Genomic DNA, 21,609 nt, shown 5'->3' with positions numbered 1-21,609 from the left:
CCCCCTCGCCCGGAAAAAGGGCTAAATCACAGTTTTTTTTCCCATGGATAGCTAACAATATAGTGGGGTTTCCCTCTTTCTAAAGCTAGATTAATCCTTAGGGAAAACCTACTATATGGTAGATTTTCTACCTTTTACACATTTCGGTCATGTTTATGGCTGACCATTCGGGGCAATAATTTGCAATAACTGATATGATATTAATTTCTCATAATAATGGATAATTATGGCATAGAATACAATACATGGTTTTTTCACCCCTGATATGACTAAAGGCACGCGCCTTTATAACATTCCTGTGTCGTCACCATTTATTTTGGCTTTTGTTACACCTTTTTGTAACACCTTTTACACGGATTTCGGAATACCTCAAAATTTTCTGATCTAATCGATACATTTGAGCAAAAATACGCCGGTTTGGAACTTTAATTTTCCCATGTATTATCATCTATGTATACATGTAAGCTCCTCATGTAGAGGAAGGGAATAAGAAAAGGAAATGTATTTCTCCCTTCTTCCAAAAGGCTAATAATTTTAAATTAATACCGTTATAATTGACGATCATAAATATAATCATATATTTCTACTTTTAACGAGGCTGAGTACAGAACGAGTAGGCACGCTTTCGCACAGCGTTTCATTTGTACTGTGACGTCATCTTTTTGCTTTGTTGACGCCATTGCGTGATAGTTTCAACTGCAGATATTCAGCGAAACTTTTTGAAAATAGCTCGTTTGATGCGTAAAATTATATTGTTTAAAGGGGCATGGTCACGATTTTGGTCAAAATTTTTTTTTCTGTTATTGTTATTTGCAATGCTTAAGGAATGCATTTGTAATGATTACCCAACATTTTTGAGTCGGTTGTAAAGTTATAAGCAAGATACATTGCCCACAAGTCTTTGTCATGTAAACAAGGCTCGTGGCCTGTTTTTGTTTACATATGCTCGATATTACACTAAAAAATTTTTTCTACCTGATATATCTATTTTCTTATTCATTTTAAGCATAGATAGACAGTTCCTAACGTTTAAAACATTCATTTAAGGTCTAAAACTGGCATTTTCTCTTCAACGTTCATAATGTAAACAAACACTTTGTTTACATAGCAAAGGATTGTAAGCTCTGTAACTTGCTTATGACTCAACAAAAAACACTCAAATTTTAGCTGCTTATTAAGAATGCCTTACTGGAGCATTGTTAACAATAAAATTGGAAAAATAATTTTTGACCAAAATCGTGACCATGCCCCTTTAAGCTATATTGGGCTCGGGTTGAAAACGTGAAGAAAGTTCAGCAAACCTAGCCCTCTGTCACGTTTTCTTAATCCGCCTGAATATAGCTTAATTCATTTATTTCAAAACAGTAACCATGTATTTTATATGAATGACTCTTAATATGTGATGTTATATATTTATTTATTACTAAAATATGTCTGAATTTTTTAATAATACTATAAAGATCACCATTTTCGTCTTTGATAAATAAAAAATAGCCATTATCTGACAAACTGGGAAATTGGGCATACAAAATAACAACTTTGATAAGACCCCTGAAACAAACCAGTAGGTAAAAAGTTTTTTTTTATTTGACCATCTGATGCCTTTTAGCAATAACTTTATTATATAGAACAGAAAAATAAACCCCTAGGGCAGAAGTTTAAAACATAATTGTGAAAATGTGCAAAATTGATACATTTCAAACAAAATCCCATAATTATGGTCCTACGTTAAAAATTAACAAACTTTGCGATGACCCCTTAAACAAACGGTGTGGTAAATGTATTAGTTTTTTATCTTAAAATAATAATTATATCAGTATAAATTCATGTACAAAAAATTTCATTCAAAATCTAGGGCAAAACAAATTAGACCCAGCCTCGTTAAATATCAAACGAGAGACAGGGTGCAATGATATGTCGAGAAACCGATTTTTTTTTACTTTGATTGATAGGGTTCTAAATCATGGGTAAGGGGTATTATAATTGATTATGTATTATCGGCATGTGTAAAGTTAGTATTTACAATTTTGTTTTAAAGTCACACATATTCATATTAATGTTTTTAGCACACATTTACGAAACGCGAGATGTTATGGTGTAAACCTTTTTTTTCTTTTTAAATGAAATGGCTTTACAACAAGAACTGGATACTTTGGAAAATGTGAAATGGAGCCTGAACTAACCTTAGGAATATACATTGTAATATCATTCACTGCATGCTAATTTTTCCGCTTTTTATTTTGCAGCGTGATTTATAAATACTATACAATTTTGAAAACAGTGCCATATAAAACACGATATCCGATTCACTTAACTAAAAATCTTATCATACTATTTGTCTCATATTTTTGCAATAACGATTTACTCCTTTACCGTAATATTTCTTCGAACAATGAAACAAGGGTAAGTAGAAATAAAAACTAACACATTTTTTAAGAGCTGACATATTTTTTTTTTAACATAAGCTTGCTCTTCTATAACCAAGTAAAAAAGTTGTATATTAAATGCACTTTTGTTAGTTATTTATTTTTGTTTTTCGGTTGCTACTTTTATGAACAAAATTTTATTGGTTTATTTATTTAATTCATTATATCATCTTATGAATTGATTAAATGTTTTGAAGAATAATGAATTTGCCCGTGTACCTTTTTAAAAAAAAATTGTTCGTAAATTTAAAAAAAAAAGAAGGGAAATTAAACGTAATTGTCAACCATTTTGATAAAGAAATATTTGAGTGAGTGTGTATTTATGTACTTTTAAATGACCGTAAAAATATGATGATGTGGTCAACTCTAGTTTTTGAGGTCATGGGTCCCTTAAGATACACTATTTATATAATAGTGTTGTGTTGTGCATGTACTATGCCTAAATAGTAGTCAGGGTTTGATACATAGTATGAATCAAACCCTGACTACTATTTAGGCATAGTACATGCACAACACAACACTATTGTTATTATAATGCCGACTGTTGAATATACTGACGTTCTTTGCTATATTTAAGTAGCTGTGACGTTCGAGTGATGACAAGTTCCTATAAATTATCACTGGAAAAGCAAGCTTTTGGTGTTTTTTTTCTCTTCAAAATTAATCAATTGATTTGATTGTTTATTTAATCAACAAGTTGTTGTACAATAAAAAATCAACAAAGGTTTATGTTCTTTTCAAGAAATGAGAGACGTTTGGCCTTACCGAGCAAACTCGAAATGTTTAGCAGACGAAATCTCATTGAATTTTATTCTTGTACATTCTTTATCAAGTGCCTTTTAAAAAAGCGTTTTTGTGATTCTCATGTAGAATTTCTTTGGAAAATGTTCAATCAATTTGTTCAAAAGTTTATAAGAAACTTTAACTTTAAAATCACCGTCAATAATGAAGTGTTTTGGAAAAATTAATAATTTGTATTGCTTGATGTCAGTCGTATATATCTATGTTCGATACATATAAATACCGTTAGTTTTAATAACGGCTGATATTTAGAATAGCGGTAACGCATTGGGCTTCAAGCTTGAATGATTTTAGCGTCGTGAGTTCGAATCCCGCTGTCGGCGCTTGAAAGATTTTCGTTGAAAACATTTGCCGTGCTCTATTTCGGCATAGTATGCTTACGCTATATAAATCCTTTAATACTATGCGAAGATAGATGAGTATTGAATATATATTGACAGACTGACAGAAGGCATAATAATCATTATTATTGAATTTCAAACATCGGGCTAGGAAACATCAAGGGTCCCTACCCTGGGGGCTAAACATTTTAGGGTTATCTACTAGTGCTATACCACTACGACTGTGAAAATATGTTTTAGTGGTCATCTCTAGAATCTGAGATTCAGGCCCACACTAATAGAACACTATTCAATCATTATAATGGGGTTTTAAGCATCGGACCCTGACACATCGATGGCCCCTACCCTGAAGGCTGAAATTTTCATAGTCATCTACAAGTGGTAAACCTCTGCCAGTGTGAAACTATGGTGATGTGCTTATCTCTAGTTTATGAGATAAAGGACCCTAAATAAAGAATATGCACTATATTCAATATAATTAGATTTTAAACATCGGGCTCTGAAACATCGGAAACAAAATTTCTCTAAACAGAGGTTTAGCCTGGATAAATTTGCACAAACAGACGGACTGATAGATTTGTTTAAAAAAATCACAAAACAGTTTTCGCTTACAAGTTCAGAACCCAGAATTATGCAAATAAGTGTATATCTTGTAAAACCAAGTACTTTTTTAATCAAATTACCTAAATTAAGTTCTATGACACACATGTTCAATTCTTAGCATTGTCTATAAAAATTATAAATCAGCAAAACGAAACTTAACCTGTACAGATGAATGCAGATATATGCAACCTAGGAGTGTAGAGACATTGATTTTAATCCCCAATAGGTTTCCATAATTATTTGTTATAAAATATCTGAACCAAAAACGTGAGAAAGAAACTTTACTGTGGGGAAAAAGCTACTATATAGTAGCCCCCCCCCCCGGAGGGGAAAGGCTACTATATAGTAGGTTTTCCCTAAATAAAAGCTACTATGGGGAAAAACTGCTATACAACATCGGTCCAAACATTTCATGCTTAATTGTACGTGACAGTTTCAACTAAACAAGGAAATCCAAGCCTTTTTGATAATTAAGCGGCTTGCACTTCCGCATGACATTAAACCACACGGAGTATCTACTACATTTCAACCATCGTTATCGAATACCTTTTTCTTTGGCTTCAAATAGAAGTATTATGTTTGCTTATATTATATGAAAGACTGGATAACATTAACTTAGCATTTGTCTTACAAGAAAGCAAACTCTGTAACACTGCGATAGTTTAGAATAATTTTAAACAGAAATCATATTAAGTTGTTGACGTGCTCATTACATTTCAATAATAAAAAATGCTAAAAATACATAGAGGAAGTTCTGCTAAAACTCTCACGATAGTGATGGGAAAACTAAACAGGTGTTGTTCACAAACAGCAATCAAATTGCAAAAATGAATTCATTGTTGATGATAGTCAAACTACTTTTTTTCTTGTCACTGTATGCTGTTTCAAATTCGGATATCTGCACAAGGTAAACTTCTAGTATATATTTTTGCATTTTTATTACGGCAAATAAAAATCAATATTATCAATTAATAATGAATAAATAAGCACGTTAGCAAATCAATCACAAGGGTGCAAATAATGGTGGTTATTCAAAGATAAATGTTGATAAATACAAACAATTGTCTCTGATTTACATTATAGTGAGGACGGATACACCGTTTGCTGCCCAGGATATGTGTGGAACGAAAAGGAAAAGAGATGCAAACGTTAGTGTGCGATATTAGTTTGGTTATTATATATGTTGGGTTTTTTTCTTGTTATTATTTGACACGCAGATTTTTGTATATTAATCACTGGTTTAGTATTTATTATTTATTTTTGATAATTGTTTCACAAATTGCGTAACGTTGTTGAATATGCGTAGCATAAGTAAAAGCTTTTCGTATTTTTAAATCATTTTATACATGATTGATGATTCTTGTCCAATATCATATCATTATCCTATACAGAATGTAAAGATGGTAAAATTGGACGTAGATGTGAAATAGATTGTCCATTTCCATGGTATGGAAGACAGTGTCTGTCAAGATGTAATTGTATTCAATATTATTGTGATTCTACATATGGATGTGTTGGTAAATATATTTCTTACCGGGTTGTTTGATTTTAATTTAATGATGTATTTAATTTTTTCTATAAATATTCTCTAAAATCTAATAAGACATCAACCTTCATGTTTATATAATCATTGTAGAATGGACTGGTAGTGCCACAACGTCTTCACGTGTTTATCTGAGTGCTGAACAAACAAATTCACCTTATGCAGAGAACTCTAACGGTATAATATTCCATATAAACAGCCACAGTATAATAAATCTAAAATATATTAAAGTCCAGTCTGTTTCAAAGTTGGTAAAATTGTCATCGTCTTCAGTTTCTACATATGCCCGCATTCACAAACAAGTATATGCAATTTACATGTTCTTTCTTTATGATACTTCTGTCAGATACATGTATATCTTACTGCTTATGGGTTATATAAACCATTGTTATATTCGGTAGTATATTCTCCCTATATTACTCTATATTGCGAATAGTCGATAATTATAATATTAGCTCGTCCGAAAAATATTGACCGGTCAATATTTTTTAAATATTGACCTGCGAGGATTAATACCTAGAGAATATCCCCGTTTTTTTCAATTAATCGCTTCTGATTTGTTGATTCGTAAACGATGATGTAAATAACTCTTCGCGACTCCAAAACAAGGTGACGTCATAATAGACAGTCAGTCAAGGCAAGCAAACAACGGACGCACAATGCTATCATAACGGATATAAGGATTTGCGAATTATTGTGAATTTAAATCAGGTAGATCATCTGTATGATAATTCTTACGGGCGGCGGAATATCACCAGTGACCGTTTGATGCTGAGGATATTTTGGAGATAAACTTTGCACAATATTGAATTCGTGAATTCAATGTTGAGCAGAGAAATTCACGGCGATCTGTTTTAAGTACTTTCTTAAATTTTGGTTTGTTTCTTCATATAACAACACAAATGTTGATTGTGTTTTCAGGCAACATTGATTATATTAGCCCCCTTGGGACGAAAATATTGCCCCTGCTTCGCGTCGGGCAATATTTCGTCCCTCGGTGGCTAATATAATCAATGTTGTCCTCAACCCCAGTCAATATTTGTATAATGCTAATGGCTTTTTTCTGATACTACGTCTGATATTAGCAATTGCATAAACATTTGATATTCAATAACTATTCAGGTTTTTTTTAAATATACTTATCAAGAACTAAAGATTTCTCAAGGAAACTAAAGTAAAGTGAATTTTGGAAACTTTTTTGCAGTATTTATAAATGAACAACATACCTGTCATTGATTGTTGTTGCTTAAATAACATACACATATTTCGGGAACACTTTGTTTTAATTAAGTTTATTGAAAAGGACTAAAATACTGTGCACTGGCAAAATTGTCTCTCAGTTTTTAGTTTGTACGATTTTGCTTTTTTAAAACTTTTGGTCGTACTTTCCATATTTTCTTACATATACAATGTACATGTACTCTCTGGCGATGACTTGCCAAATAACCCATAGAACAAAATAATAAAATTCACTTATATATTGTTGTCATGTTCGATTTTCTTTTTTTTTTTTTTTAAGAATTTGATAAAGTAGACTCTACATGCAATTTTAACGAACATATCAACAAAGCCTAAACGTTTAATCATTTATTTCAAAATACCTAGTAGTTTATAATTAATAAAATGAATAACAACATTGATGTTTAGTGCAATTAGTTTGCTTATATCAAAATTATGGGGTTTTTTCATGTCTCTTAAGTTAATGTCAACTAGTGCATTATTCTAGATACATCAACTTCAAATGATAACACAGACAAAGATCCTACTTGCACAGGAAGGAAAAAGAAACATCTCAAAGATTGGATGAAAATGTTGAACACGTACATGTACCACACGACAGTCTGTTTCATCATCATTGGGACCTTTATGTGTATTTTGTACGCAGGATTAGTTCTTCGTTGTACAAAATCAAAAATTACAAGGAATAACACAAGTTATGCAATAGCATGATAACCGTAAATAAAGTGTTTCAAGAATTAATGTATTTTTTCCTTCCCTATTAATACCTGTAAGTACATGTATTCATTAATAAACGTTTAATATGCGCTATGTTTAAGTGCGAAGCGAGTTTCCTGCACAGGAAACTTCTGAAAACATTCATTCTATTGTACAATTAGGAAACAGTATATATGATTATCTATCTATGATTAGCTTGTGCTTTAATTCATTAATTTATTGTCTGCGCCTAATCCCCCCCCCCTTTTTACATAATAAAATATGTTTTAAATCAAATAAATTGATTAATGTACACGCTGTCCTTTAATGAGAAAAAAATAATGACAAAGTATCTGTTGATAAAACGACACTTTTATACCCTTTCAAGCACTGTAAATGTACACAACTTTATTATATTCAATATAAACTAATTGATAGCATTTTCTACCCTCACTTCCCTACCCCTCCTTTAGTTGAATTTGGTGTATTTTGTATTATGTCCTTAAAGAATCCCCAAAAACGTATAAATGTGCACAAACCCAAATATGTATTAAAAATAGTTTTATCTTAGTATAATTTTTCTCTAAAAAAGACTGTTTTGCATTTTTTAAACCATCAATGATGGTATACATCTCAGTACAGTTACAGAAAACATGTTCAGAATGATGGACCAATTTTTTGTTTAGTTCGTTAACTTTGCAGAACATGTTGTGGTTTAGAGATGTCATAGTGGTCTCTAATTTTTTGCTGATGTTTCGGTTAAATGTGGAGTGTAGCGAGTTGATGCTCTAATAGATATAACCCATTCTATTCGTCTTCTCTTAAAAATGATAGACACAAGCCTGATATTACGTTTATCAAACTCAATCAATTGTAATGTACATTGCCATCCATCCCAATGGTGGCATATTTCCTCCTTTTTCTGCCATTTATCAGTTTATATTTATTATTTATGGAAGTGTTAAATGGAAAAGTTTACCTTGTTAATAGTCTGCTCTACATAATATATATTGCAGTTTTGACTTCCTTTTTTGCAGTCTACGGTATTTTGATATCTGTTATACTTGAATTATTGGAATTATACTATTATTGGTACATTTGTATATTGAAGTAACAATGTTCATCTTCCCTACAAATAAATAATCTCAAACCAAATATGATAAAAACAATCTATACAATGGTTAAAGAAATAGAAACTCTGATGAAGACTTTGAACATCCAGCTATATGATTTCATTGATCTTTGGTGCAACTGAATTTTAGTCTACATTCCTGTCAAAAGTACAGTTCAGGATACTTTTCACTACAGCTGACCCAAATATAACTATTATTACAGGCTTATGGGAAAAAAATAGACGCTAATTATCAAGATATTTGTTGTTGTTGATGTTGGTTACGTCAAAAATAAAAAGAATACTTGTAAGTATCAGAACAATTTCGAAGAATCTTACACGTAAAAGACATCTTGTTTTTTCGCCTCGTCTTAGTTTAGCAATACATGTATTAAATTATACGAATTGCAGCCACTAAGTATGATAACTTCACCTTTTTTTCTTATGAAAATCGATCGTACATTAATGCTCAAGATGTAAGGTGAGATTTTTGTCCACTTCTCGATACCCCACCCATTAAGCCTATTTATGTGGGTTTGTGTATTATTTTCAAAATGCCTTTCTGTCATTGAACATCGTAAGAAAACATTCTGATTGCTGTTAAGACTTTTTCATTGAAATTACATCGAAACTGTTGTTTTGAAAAGCGTACATTGTGTGATTTTCGTGTGATATATGCTCACAGTAACGGAATAGTAACTGCATCCTGTACTAGAGATATACGCACAGGATATCTTTTCGCTCCATTGGTTTCCTGAAACCGATATAATGAGAGACATACGCAGCCACCTAGAAGGAAGACCAAGAACGGGCATAATATCTTAAACTGCAAAAATGAGAAAAATACTACATATTAGTATATCAAATATTACACACATCCATACGACCTTTATGCTTCGATTGGATACAAACGGGAACAATATGGAAGAACTCACAAAACAAACCAGCGGCACATTTAGACTAGAGGAGATTTTCAAACAGGCAAACGACACGAACTACATGTATTCCGGACAGAACTTAGCATTAGAAGATAAAATAGCACGAGAGATCATCATGCTAAAATATTATATGACCAAACTAGAATGCAAGACACAGGAACATCAGATTCTAGACCTTAAAACGCGTTCAATGGAGAACAACGTTTTTATCAACGGTATAGAGGAAAAGATCATTAAAGGCTCCTATACATAGGCCACAGCCAAGACTCTAAAAACCGAGTTTATAACGGATCTTGAGATGCGCGAAGAGGATGTGAACAGTCTATATTGCTGTTAGATTTTGTAATTTGTAAATGTTACTGATCATAAAACCCTATTTATCAGATAAACTATGTTTAACAACCGCAAATGATTGTTTTCAGTGTTAACTATAGTTTACAGATGTGAAACATAGATTATCGCGTTAACTATAGTTTACAGATGTGAAATATATTTTAACGTCGGTAACTATAGTTTATGATCCGTAAACTAAAGTTAACAGTCGATAAACCTAGTTTATCGACTTTGAAACTATGTTTAGCTCATTTTTGTAAATTTGGCATGCCATACACGTCGATCCTTCAGCTTTAGATTATGGATATTCGCATCATTTATTATGCATTGAAAAAAGTTTTTTAGGGAAAAAAATTCTTTCGTTTAAACTCCTTCTCTCATTTTCACCGGAAATCTCGCGATTTATCATTATGGGTTTGATACAAGTCTGTAGTAGTTACCACCCGGTTAGCATGATAACAGATCACCGAGCAAGTAGGTGACTATAATTACAAAGTTTTTTTTTTTTAATTTCTTTTCAATATTGGTGTTTAATTTTAATTTGTAGAACTACATAGTTTTTTTTTTAAAATATATCTTCAAGATTGTCATTCAACATATTAAATTAAACACAAAGGATAGTATATGACGTTTTGTTCATTTTGATTTTACACTGAAACATGGTTAAGTTATTTTTACCGTCAAAAATATATATGCAGAAAGCAATTATTACTTTACAGTTCATAAAAATAAGGATAAGGATACATGTAAGACTATGCAATTCACTTATCGTAAATTTGATCAAATGTTATCGAAAATTCATAAATTGTGTTATTTGCTATCGTAACGTACATGTAACATATTTATACAGTAGTAATCTGTCAATATTAATATTATTATTGGGTTAGGGGTTTAATATACAAATATGGACTCAATGTAGGTCAATATACATTTATAATGACCCAGGATGACAGATATTGACCTTAGATACATGAAGGATATCGACCGAGGGCGCTAGCCCGAGGTCGATATCCTCTATGTATCTTATGACCGTGCAATGAGTCCATAATCTCACCACTAGGAGAATGGGTTCTAGAGGTCGTGAGTTCAAGCTTCGGTCGGGGCGGAAGATGGAGCTCCAACAAAAGTGAATTTCTCTGTGCTTTATATATACATGTATCTATATCATTCACTATGGGCAGGTACATGTCAATTTGAGAGTTATTGCAATGTTTGTGCTTGTTATATATGTTTGTATCTATGCAATGTGTATCGTTCCGATCCTCTCAAATTGTCGTTTAACTGTATTCAACCTGTATCTCAAGCGACTGTGTAGTGCGCGGCCAGCGAGCTAGGTTCCGTACGTTATCGAAAGGAAGATGTTTGTCTTGCCTAGATAGCCGAGTGGGGAGCGCGGTGGTATAATTTCTGATAGTCAGACATGTTGCATAATTGGAAAAGAATTTGCAGACACGTTAGTAAGTATAAGAAATATTATAGAGATGTCTTAAATAGATGAAATGGAAGGTTATATTGTAAAAATTGATCAAGAAAAAGCTTTTGATAGAGTTAGTCATGAGTATATGTTACAGATGTTGAAAGTATTTGGTTTTGGGGATTATTTCAGAAAATGGGTAAAAAGATTTTATACAGGTATTTATAGCAGTGTTAAAAGTAATGGTCATCTTACAAAATATTTTCCAATCAAAAACTCGGTAAGGCAAGGTTGCCCAATATCTGCTTTATTGTATGTATTATGCTCAGAACCTTTAAGTTGTGCAATTAAATGTAATGGTTATATTAAAGGTATAGATATTCCATTGTCAGATAAAACTGCATTGGTTTTTCAACATGCAGACGATACGACATTATCGGTTTGTGATAAAAGGTCAATTTTTGAGATATTTAAGATTTTTGAATTGTATGGAAGAGCCTCTGGTGCCAAAATAACTGTTCAGAAGTCTGAAATTATGTGTATAGGTTCAGGAAGATTATTGGAAGATGAAAGAAAATTAATTAATGTCACTGAAACAAATGTTATGAAAATCCTTGGAGTTTATTTTGGTAGAAACAAACAAGAGTGTGAAAATTTAAATTTGAGAAACAAAGTACAAAATATAAAACAAATTCTTAATCTGTGGAGAAAAAGACAGTTGACAATACATGGAAGAGCTAGTGTTATAAATACATTGTTGATGTCCAAATTATGGTATTCCTTGTCTGTGATTTCTATCCCATTTTGGGCTAGAGATACAATTCAAAAATAATGTATTGATTTTTTATGGAATTATGGTACACATTTAGTGTCATATAAAACAACTGTTGGCGAACATAAAAATGGTGGTTTAAAAATTGATGATATTTATTTGAAAATGCTTTCTAATCGACTTAAGTTTTTAGCCAAGTATTTGTGTCCTACAAAAGAACTAGTATGGAAACACACATTTTGCTATTTTTTATCACAAATTTGTGATTTGAAAGGTTGTGTTGAAGTATTTCTTCTACAGTTGAACAAAAAGGATTTGCAATGTCTGCCTTCTTTTTATGTTGAAATGTTTAGTGCATGGTATGCCGTGAACAATTATGCTGATTACAATGAAAATAAAAACGATGTGTTTAATTACTGCTTGTTTTTCAATCCTAAAATTGTTAATCAGAACAAAACATTAGTGTGGGTATATTTCATAAAAGCAGGTATTACACATATCAAAGACATTTCATATGAAGTAATACCAGGATTTTTGCCTGTGTCTTGTATAGTAGAACTGATACATGAATATGATTCAGAAATTAAGGTAAAACATATCAAAGATTATTTTGCAACATTATTATCAGTTATACCAGAAGAGTGGAAAAATATTGTTCAAAATTCTGCTCATGTGAAAGAAGCATTGATTCCAGATTTTTCGATTTGTGTAGAAAATAACAAATGTGTTTTCTTCATGTACAGTAAAGATTTTTTACAAAATGTTGATACACAAACTGTTTAACCCTCTAATATCAAACGAATACTGGAAAGGAAAATTGCAAATAGATAATGAGTCTATACTTGATAACAGATGGGTTATATTAAGAGGAGTTGGTAGACCTCCAGATGTTGTAGAACTTGATTTTAAGATTTTTCATAATGGTATTTTTACATATGAAAAACTGTTGAAGATCGGTAAAACAGATTCAAACAAATGTCCATTATGTAAAACAGAACGCGAAGATTTATTTCATATGTTTGTAAAATGTGACGAAGTGCAGGAATTTAAGAAAGATTTTATAATATATCATTTAGAATCGCTATTGAAGGACTGTGAGAATAGTATATACAATGTTTTAGATATTGATGAAATTTTTATGACGGCATATCCTAATGTCATGAAAAATGTTAATACATTTTTTGTGAATTTTTTCATATCATTATGTAGATTTACTATTTATAGAAGAGGACAAATATTGTCGCAAAATAATCAAAAAATGGATTTGAAAAGGTTTTGCAAATATTTACTTAGACATTATATTTATTACAACTATCATTACATGTGTATAGAACAAGACAACAGAAAAATTTTTCAAAAAAGTTTTTGAAGAAAAATCCCATTTTAAAGGAAACAGAAGGTGTACTATTGTTTATTTTTTTAAAATATTTTACTATAAAGTATTGACATGTAGACTGTGATTGTGATATTTAATGTGATGATTGTGATAATTGAAAGTTGATCAATAAAAGATAAAAAAAAAAAAGCGCGGTGGCCGCTCACTGCTAGGAGAAAGGGTTCCAGAGGTCGTGAGTTCAAGCCTTGGTCGGGGCGGAAGGTGTGGAGCTCCAGCAAAAGTGAATTTCTCTGTGCATTATATTATATTATATTATATATATATATATATATATATATATATATATATATATATATATATATATATATATATATATCTGTGTGTGTGTGTGTGTGTGTGTGTGTGTGTGTGTGTGTGTGTGTTTGTGTTACACTTGTAAGGAAGGTTTGAATAGCTCAGCTGTTTTCACCGCTGTCACTTACCGCATATCTAAAGGTTTTTTTTTAGTATCAATTCCACTTGTTGGCATGATTTTTTTTTTTTAATAATTATTGGTTTGTATAATGTTTTTTATAAAGAATTGTGCAATTTATATTTTACTCCGATTTTCTTCCTTTAATGCAACTTTGCTCTTAAAATTGAAGACATATATGAAAAAGTATGTACTGAAGTAAAAGCAATCAAGCGTTACTATACCTTAGTATAAGCTCGCTTTGTTTGAGGTCATGAACCATTAAATCTGTATATCAATGTGTGGGTAGATATAATTAAGAATATTCTTATTTAGAACTGCAATTTCATAATTTTAAAATGATTATTTAAAAACCCAGAGTGGATAAAGAGAGTAAACTCCGATCAAAAGTTCACCCCTAAAAACAGACGCTTAATGTGTATTCGGAATATACAAGGGGAAGGAATTACAGCCAGTACATGTAGGATGTGAAGATAAAATACGGGTTTTATTCACACTCCATTGCGTACAGTTGAGCCCAAAAGCAATTTCCTTGTAAACGCAAAGTAAACCCTGAATAAAAACCTAGTGGGCCCACATTTTTAAAAAGTAAACCCAGAGTAAATCCTAGAAATAAACCAAGGGTTTACTTGGAGTTTACTCTGGAGTGAGGTGGGGTCAGATCAGTACTGTATATAAAAATGGTACAATAGTTTAGAACTTGTTGATCATTTGAAAAAAAATACACTCCGCCGTCACCAACTTTTCTCATCAAACAAGTTTTCACCTTATTTGTTATTTCTCTTTTTTTTCTTAAAAGGTTTGAGTTGAAAACAGAATTGACTTTTTTTTTAATGTTAATGTTGTTGACAGCAGGGTCTGGTGACTGTATTTGTTAAAATATAGAATCTGTCCATAAACTAAATAATACAAGAGAGTATACAAATGCTATCCATTGAAGACATATACTGGAACTCCTTAAGAAGACGTAAAACATAAGCCAGTTGGTCCTGGGGATGATAAAGTCGTATATAGTATATAATTTTGTACATCAATGAATCCTAAAAACAATTTATTTATTTCTTATACAGCAGAAATGCTTATGCATTGTTTGGATTGGAGATATATTGTATATACAAGATGTAGGTATTACATAGTGATAGCATCTGACCAGTCATCGTTATTTGACTAGAATATGATCGTTTGGTCCGTATATTCACTTTATGAGTTTACTAAACATGAAATTTATCTATTTGCTTTTCCCCAAGAAAACAATTTAATATATGATAAACATAATCCAAGCCCCAGCAATGGACGGACATCTGCTATGACATGCAACATGCCCAAATATATCACTGAAGTAACAAAGAATCTCTCTTAATTTTAACAGAAAGAGGAAGTATTCGTTTCATAATATTACCATAGTAGAAAACGTTTGTTAATGATATTTAAAACATGGGATATTTCTTTTTTCCTTGACCACAATTATTGCTTTTATGTGCAAATACATAAAGATAAAATTGATGGAAAATAAACAATTAAACAGAACGGTAAATGAAACAATTTTATTAGCTTTTACAAAGTCTCTGACACATTTACGTTTGGTTTCTTTCTGAGTTTGAGGTACAAGTATGTAGTGAAAAAAGTTATAGATATGACAAACAGACAAACTATAACAGTCCACATAAGAGACGTGGTATTCATGTGTTCCTCTGGCTTTAGCATTGGATTTTGACAGGCATCCCCTGCAAGATGAATATTTTTGAACTGTTTGTTTATTATGTCAATCAGGAAAAAAAGTTATTATTTTAAAAGTTACAGAACGACAATGAAATTACGCAGTGCAAAATGTTATAGTGCATAACCGACGCAATGTTGAAATTACAAAATGTATACACGTACTATTTTTAATACTGTGTTTTCATCAATATTTGTAAAATACAACTTTCGTGGATTTTGTTTTTGAATTGATCCACGGAATGAGGTGTCATTGAAATTTGAAGAGCAATTTTTAATAAAATATGTATTGTTAAAATTATCGGCTAAGTCTCCTTTAAACTGTAATCCTTTAAACTGTGATTTTAATTTTTCTTACATGAAAATGAATGCCCACCAAAATTAGTGAAACCATTGTAGTATGTAAAAAGGAAGAAACATATTATTTCGAGACATTTACCTTGTGGTTTTATACATCCATGAACGTGGTTACAATACTGGTTATCAGCACAGCTACACAGTGATGTACATTCCTGACCATAATACGGAGAAGGGCAAGGGACTCTACAGTTTTGTCCAATATAGCCTTTGGCACATGCTGTCCATTAAAAGCAAATAAAGATGAGCACCGGCGTATGTGCATTTAAATAATGAACGAGCGCTCAGCGTACTAGTCTTTTTGATTTTACACTTACGAATACATCTGTTCTCTATCTTGTTCCAAATATATCCAAGACAGCATTCCAGAACTCCGGATCTTAATGAAATTATTCTTCACCTTATATTTAATTGTTTAAATTTTGTATAATGTATAAAGCGAATAAAACAAAAGTTATACATTGATTGTTAGATAAACATTTATTATTATGTACTTGGCATATAAAATGCGTTCCTAATATTGTAGAATACAAGTGAGATTTGCATCAAAATTAAAGTCACAATAATGCTACTTAGATTTAATGAAATGGGCTTGTTTTAAGACCAAATTTTAAATATTATCAACAGACAGAGAAGCAGACAGATAACTAGGTGAAAATTAAATAATAGCATTACCTTACACAAAGCTTTGCAGTGGAAAGTCGAAGATAAAAAATTAACATAATCATGGTTACGACCATACTTTCTCCACACATTTTGATAACTCATCTAATTTATTAGACCAAATTGCCATCACGAGTTATTATCAATCATTTTGCCTTGTAGAGTCTATTTCCTATCTGATGGACATATTACACTGAGTTTTTCCCGGTGTAAAAATCTTAATTGTCTCTTTCCGGTGGAGCAGATCATGGCAATTAGGTTCCTTAAGCACGTCATTTTGTCTATCCCGCTTTGTTATTGAACACTTTTTTTTAATTTTAAGATTACAATTCATAACTCATAGAAAGGCTGATAATTAACAGTTACATTTTGTAAATCAGTTAAACCAACAGTTACTAGCACTTATCATGACTTTACAACTTGGATATTTCTGGTGCTTTCAGAATTCATTCATCAAATGTTATCAAAAAATAACCGGACATCATTCCACAGAATGGCAGGGCTTTATTTCGTTGTATTTGAAGTAATCGATTAAAGACGTACCACTTTGTGTTATTGTCAACAATAAAAATAACATGAACATGTAGAGTAAAACAGGACGTACATGTACGTACACAAAAATAGCATATCCTAAAATGGTAATCTCACATTAACTGCTAAATAGTTAAACAGAATTTAAATAAAATATATTTAGAGGTTAAAAAAAGTTCTAGAGTGAATAGAAATTCTTATCAGTTGAAACTGATCAAACTAACGGATGGCGCGAAAAACAGATACATGTACATGTAAACGTATATGACTGCATGTCTGCTCTCGATCCAATTCTGGTTGAAAAAGTTCGCTTTATTTTTAACGGATATAAGAATGTAATTGCTGGATCATTGGCTTGTCGTAATTTTCTCTACCCACTGATTAAAAAAATATCAGTTACTTAGTATGTATGTTACTTTGACTTATATCATTGAAGTAAAACTTATGCATTTTAAAAGTAAAAATTAATAGTAATCAAACAATATTAGCCGCACCTCATGATAAAAAAAAACTTTGAACATGTACTAATAAAACTTTTAGGAGTCTAATGATGGTATTTGATACCGATTTTCTAAAATTAAAAACATTTGCGATGTGTTGGTATATTGGCCCCGCCTTAGGACCTGAACCCCTGATTGAGGATCGATGTACTTCACAATTTAAATAGTTTTATATACATCAAGTCTAATATTTAATATAATTACCTTATATAACCATACTGACACCGCTATAGTGCCAACCAAAGCCGTGACCCAGGGACCATGCATTTTACAATGTCGGCAGGTGTTTCCTGGATATGATAATCATGCAATAAGTTTTGTTTTCAAAAGGTCATGGATTGAGAGGAGACGAATCTCTACGAATGAATACATTTTCATTATATGGCTATAATTTTTCCCCGCTCTAGCAGTAGCGTTAAAAATGAAAGAAGGTGGGGGGATAGACCTATCAGAAATCTTGACAAGCAAAACAAAAAAGGTTTTTGTTATAGTTGTGTCTAACTATGCAAAAATAAACTTAGCCCCCTAGCCACCCCAACTGGTTCCGGTGTCTATGCCTAAGACCTGGATGCATTACCAAGGGGCCATGGATTTCAAATTTCGGATTACCATGTGCTTAGTTTCTCTGCTGCATTTCGAATGGTAGAGAAAATTTGTTGTTAAACATGCATAACTTTTTTCAGTTTTTACTCAAAATCTGTGGCTCTTGGTACATGTAGGTAGGGTTCATGAATGTCACATTTCATATATCATTTTTTCTACAGATGCTCTACACAATTTGTTAAAGATATCAATAGCAATATCAGAGATGAAGCTGAAAATGTTCAAAGGTAAACGCACGACGACGGACGAAAACGGATCTCGGCACACGGTAGCCGACATAGAAAGTGTTCCAATTGACTGCACAATTGCAAAGCATAATGGATGACCATATAAAAGAATAAAAGGACCACGACTCTAGCCTGGTACAAGTGATTGTTACACACCTAAAATTTGAAATATATATGCATGCAGGTGCTAGTCTTTCGTAATAGTTTGTGTACCTGAAGGTGCATACGTAACTACGACATCCATCGAGGCTACATACAGTACCGAGTTTTGCTCTGTTTCGGCCGTGATAAAACGAAAATGGGTTTGGCGGATACTTTAAACTGAGAGTGAAGGAACAGTATTAGTAATGTGCATGCAAAAAATGCGTCTTATTAACATTTGATCTTATAAAAAGGATGGTAATGCCACAAAATAAGATAACCATATAAAAGACGGATATACTTCACATTTCAATGTTGAATGAGGACCCCAAAAGCAAACTGCGAGTATACCCAAAGAAGACCCGAAGTAAACCTCAACCGGACTTAAATTTTCAAAAAGTAAAGCCCAGTAACCCCCGAAAGTTAACCCGGATTTCAGCTGGGGTTTACTCTGGTGTTAGGTTGGGTCTGATCGGTACTGTACGTTCAAACTTACTCAGGTCGAATGTTGTTATTATATATCTTTTCACATACGTATGAAATGTTATCAAAGTTAACATCAAAACTAACTTACCCTTTACATATTTCCGAACAAGATGAAACACCAAAATAAGAAAAGATAATTGAACATAACAGAATCATTGTTTGCAAAAATTGACTATCAATTATATGGAACAAATACTTTATTCTTTCCTTTTTAAAACATTTCAAATATAGTGCACTAACATGTTCATGGCACGTTCAAACTGGAAACACTTAACGAGGCCTGGTCTAATTTTTTCTGCCCAAGATTTTTGAATGAAATTTTTCACATGAATTTCTACTAATATAATTATTATTTTAAGATAAAAAAAAATGAGACATTTACCACATCGTTTGTTTAAGGGGTCATCTCAAAGTTTGTTAATTTTTAACATAGGACCCTATGGGATTTTGCTTGAAATGTATAAATTTTGCACATTTTTTACATTTTTTTAAAACTTCTGCCCAAGGGATTTCTTTTTTCTGTTCTACACATTAAAGTTATTGCTAAAAGGCATCAAATGATCAAATAAAAAAAACCTTTAACCTCCTGGTTTGTTCCAGGGGTCTTATCAAAGTTGATTTTTGTATGCCCAATTTCCCAGATTTGTCAGATAATGGCTATTTTTTATTTGATAAAGGCGGAAATGGTGATCTTTATAGATTTTTTTAGAACATTCAGATATATTTAAGTAATAAAAAAATATATAAATCACATAATAAGGGTCATTGATATAAAATACATGGTTACTGTCTTGAAATATATGAATTAAGCTATATTTAGTTGGGTTAAGAAAACGTGACAGAGGGCTAGGCTTGCAGAACCCTCTTCACGTTTTCGACTTGAGCCCAGATATAGCTTATACTTCGAGACATTTATGCTTATTCCACAATATAACATTAAATTTACGCATCAAACGAGCTATTTTCAACAAATTTCGCTGAATATCTGTAGTTGAAACTATCACGCCATGGCGTTAACCAAGCAAAAAGATGACGTCACAATACAAATGAAACACTGCGCGAAAGCGTGCGTACTCGTTCTGTACTCGGCCTCGTTAAGGCTATTAATTTCAGAAATGCAAGATGTTTTTCCTCGTTTTCACTTAATTCTTAGAAAACCAAAACTTTAGAAAATAATGACTTGTAAGGAAATTGAATCGATGAATTATGTATATAATTAGTTGTTTTTATCTCAAAGGTAGTTTATTGTTTTACGTTAATTTTTTAAATTAATTTTTGGATTTTTAAAATTCCAAATCAAGGGGATTTTTTTGGCATTTATTGCTAATGGATGGCTTACAGATACATACATTCGAAGGGCTTTCGTGGGCGCCCCATATTATAAAAAAAAATTGCAACATTGTTATGTATGTTCTACACCACGTCGTTGTTATCATATGTACAAGCGTATCCACGAAATATCAACAAAACAACCCTTTTAAAAAATTGATAATTCCCAACAATTAGCCTACTTAAAACATAATTGGTCTACAACATAAATAAAAAGCTTTTTTCACTTCCGTGTAATTATATACCTCACTTGTTCCGTGATTTGTTATACATTTTTGTTGTTTAGAGAAAATACTTTTTGTTGAATTTTGAAATCTTCAAAGAGATACTAATCAACTGTCCACATTTGTTTCAGCTAACGTTGACAACTTACGCTTAAACATACCAATTGCGTTGGTTGCTTTTATTCTTCAAAATAAGCATAATTATTTGAGCATTACATGATTGTTCACTAATCTTTGAACTTCACGAAAAAAGTACAGTATACACTGTCTACAAACAACTAAAATTATTCAAAATGCTGTTAAAATTTGCGAATGGTGTACACTATGAAAACAACAGGGCAAACGTTGAGATAGTAACATGAGGCGATATTATTGGTCGGGGCATGATCAAATCCAATAAAGCCCGAAGGGGTCTATCCTAGATGCGATCACGCCCCGACCGAAATTATCACCTCATAATATTTAAAGAATGATTTCTCATTACTTATATTTATATAATTTTAAGCCATCGTACGATTAAATATTTAAATATAAATAAGCAAACTTGGCTGGCGCCTAAATTTGGCGTCAATTGAAGTCTTGGCTTATATACATGTAGTACAAAATCAATACATAATGTTATCAAAGGCAATGACACTGGACATGTAGATATAACAATTAATCCTCTTTAAAAATATATTTTTTGTAACGTTTACTTAAGTCAATTGTGAAGTCGATCAATCTAAATTTGTTCCAAATGTATGAAAATGTTATTAAAGTTTATATCAAGACAAATCATGTCGATGAACACGTTGATCAAATGCTAAG

General features: G+C 31.8%; 1 long non-coding RNA gene across 1 annotated transcript; it reads right to left on the bottom strand.

Annotated features, from left to right (window-relative positions):
* Window positions 1–15,543: 15,543 nt before the first annotated feature.
* LOC136271755 (uncharacterized) lies at window positions 15,544–17,056 on the bottom strand. Its single transcript, XR_010709739.1, has 4 exons — window positions 16,774–17,056; window positions 16,416–16,477; window positions 16,181–16,318; window positions 15,544–15,749 (listed from the first exon to the last, which is right to left on the bottom strand). It is a non-coding gene; the product is annotated as an uncharacterized lncRNA (long non-coding RNA).
* Window positions 17,057–21,609: the final 4,553 nt, after the last annotated feature.

Source organism: Magallana gigas, chromosome 9, assembly GCF_963853765.1.
Source record: "Magallana gigas chromosome 9, xbMagGiga1.1, whole genome shotgun sequence".
Classification (NCBI taxonomy): domain Eukaryota; kingdom Metazoa; phylum Mollusca; class Bivalvia; order Ostreida; family Ostreidae; genus Magallana; species Magallana gigas.
The sequence above is the reverse complement of the archived record's forward strand: the minus strand, read 5'-3'. Positions and strand labels throughout refer to the sequence as shown.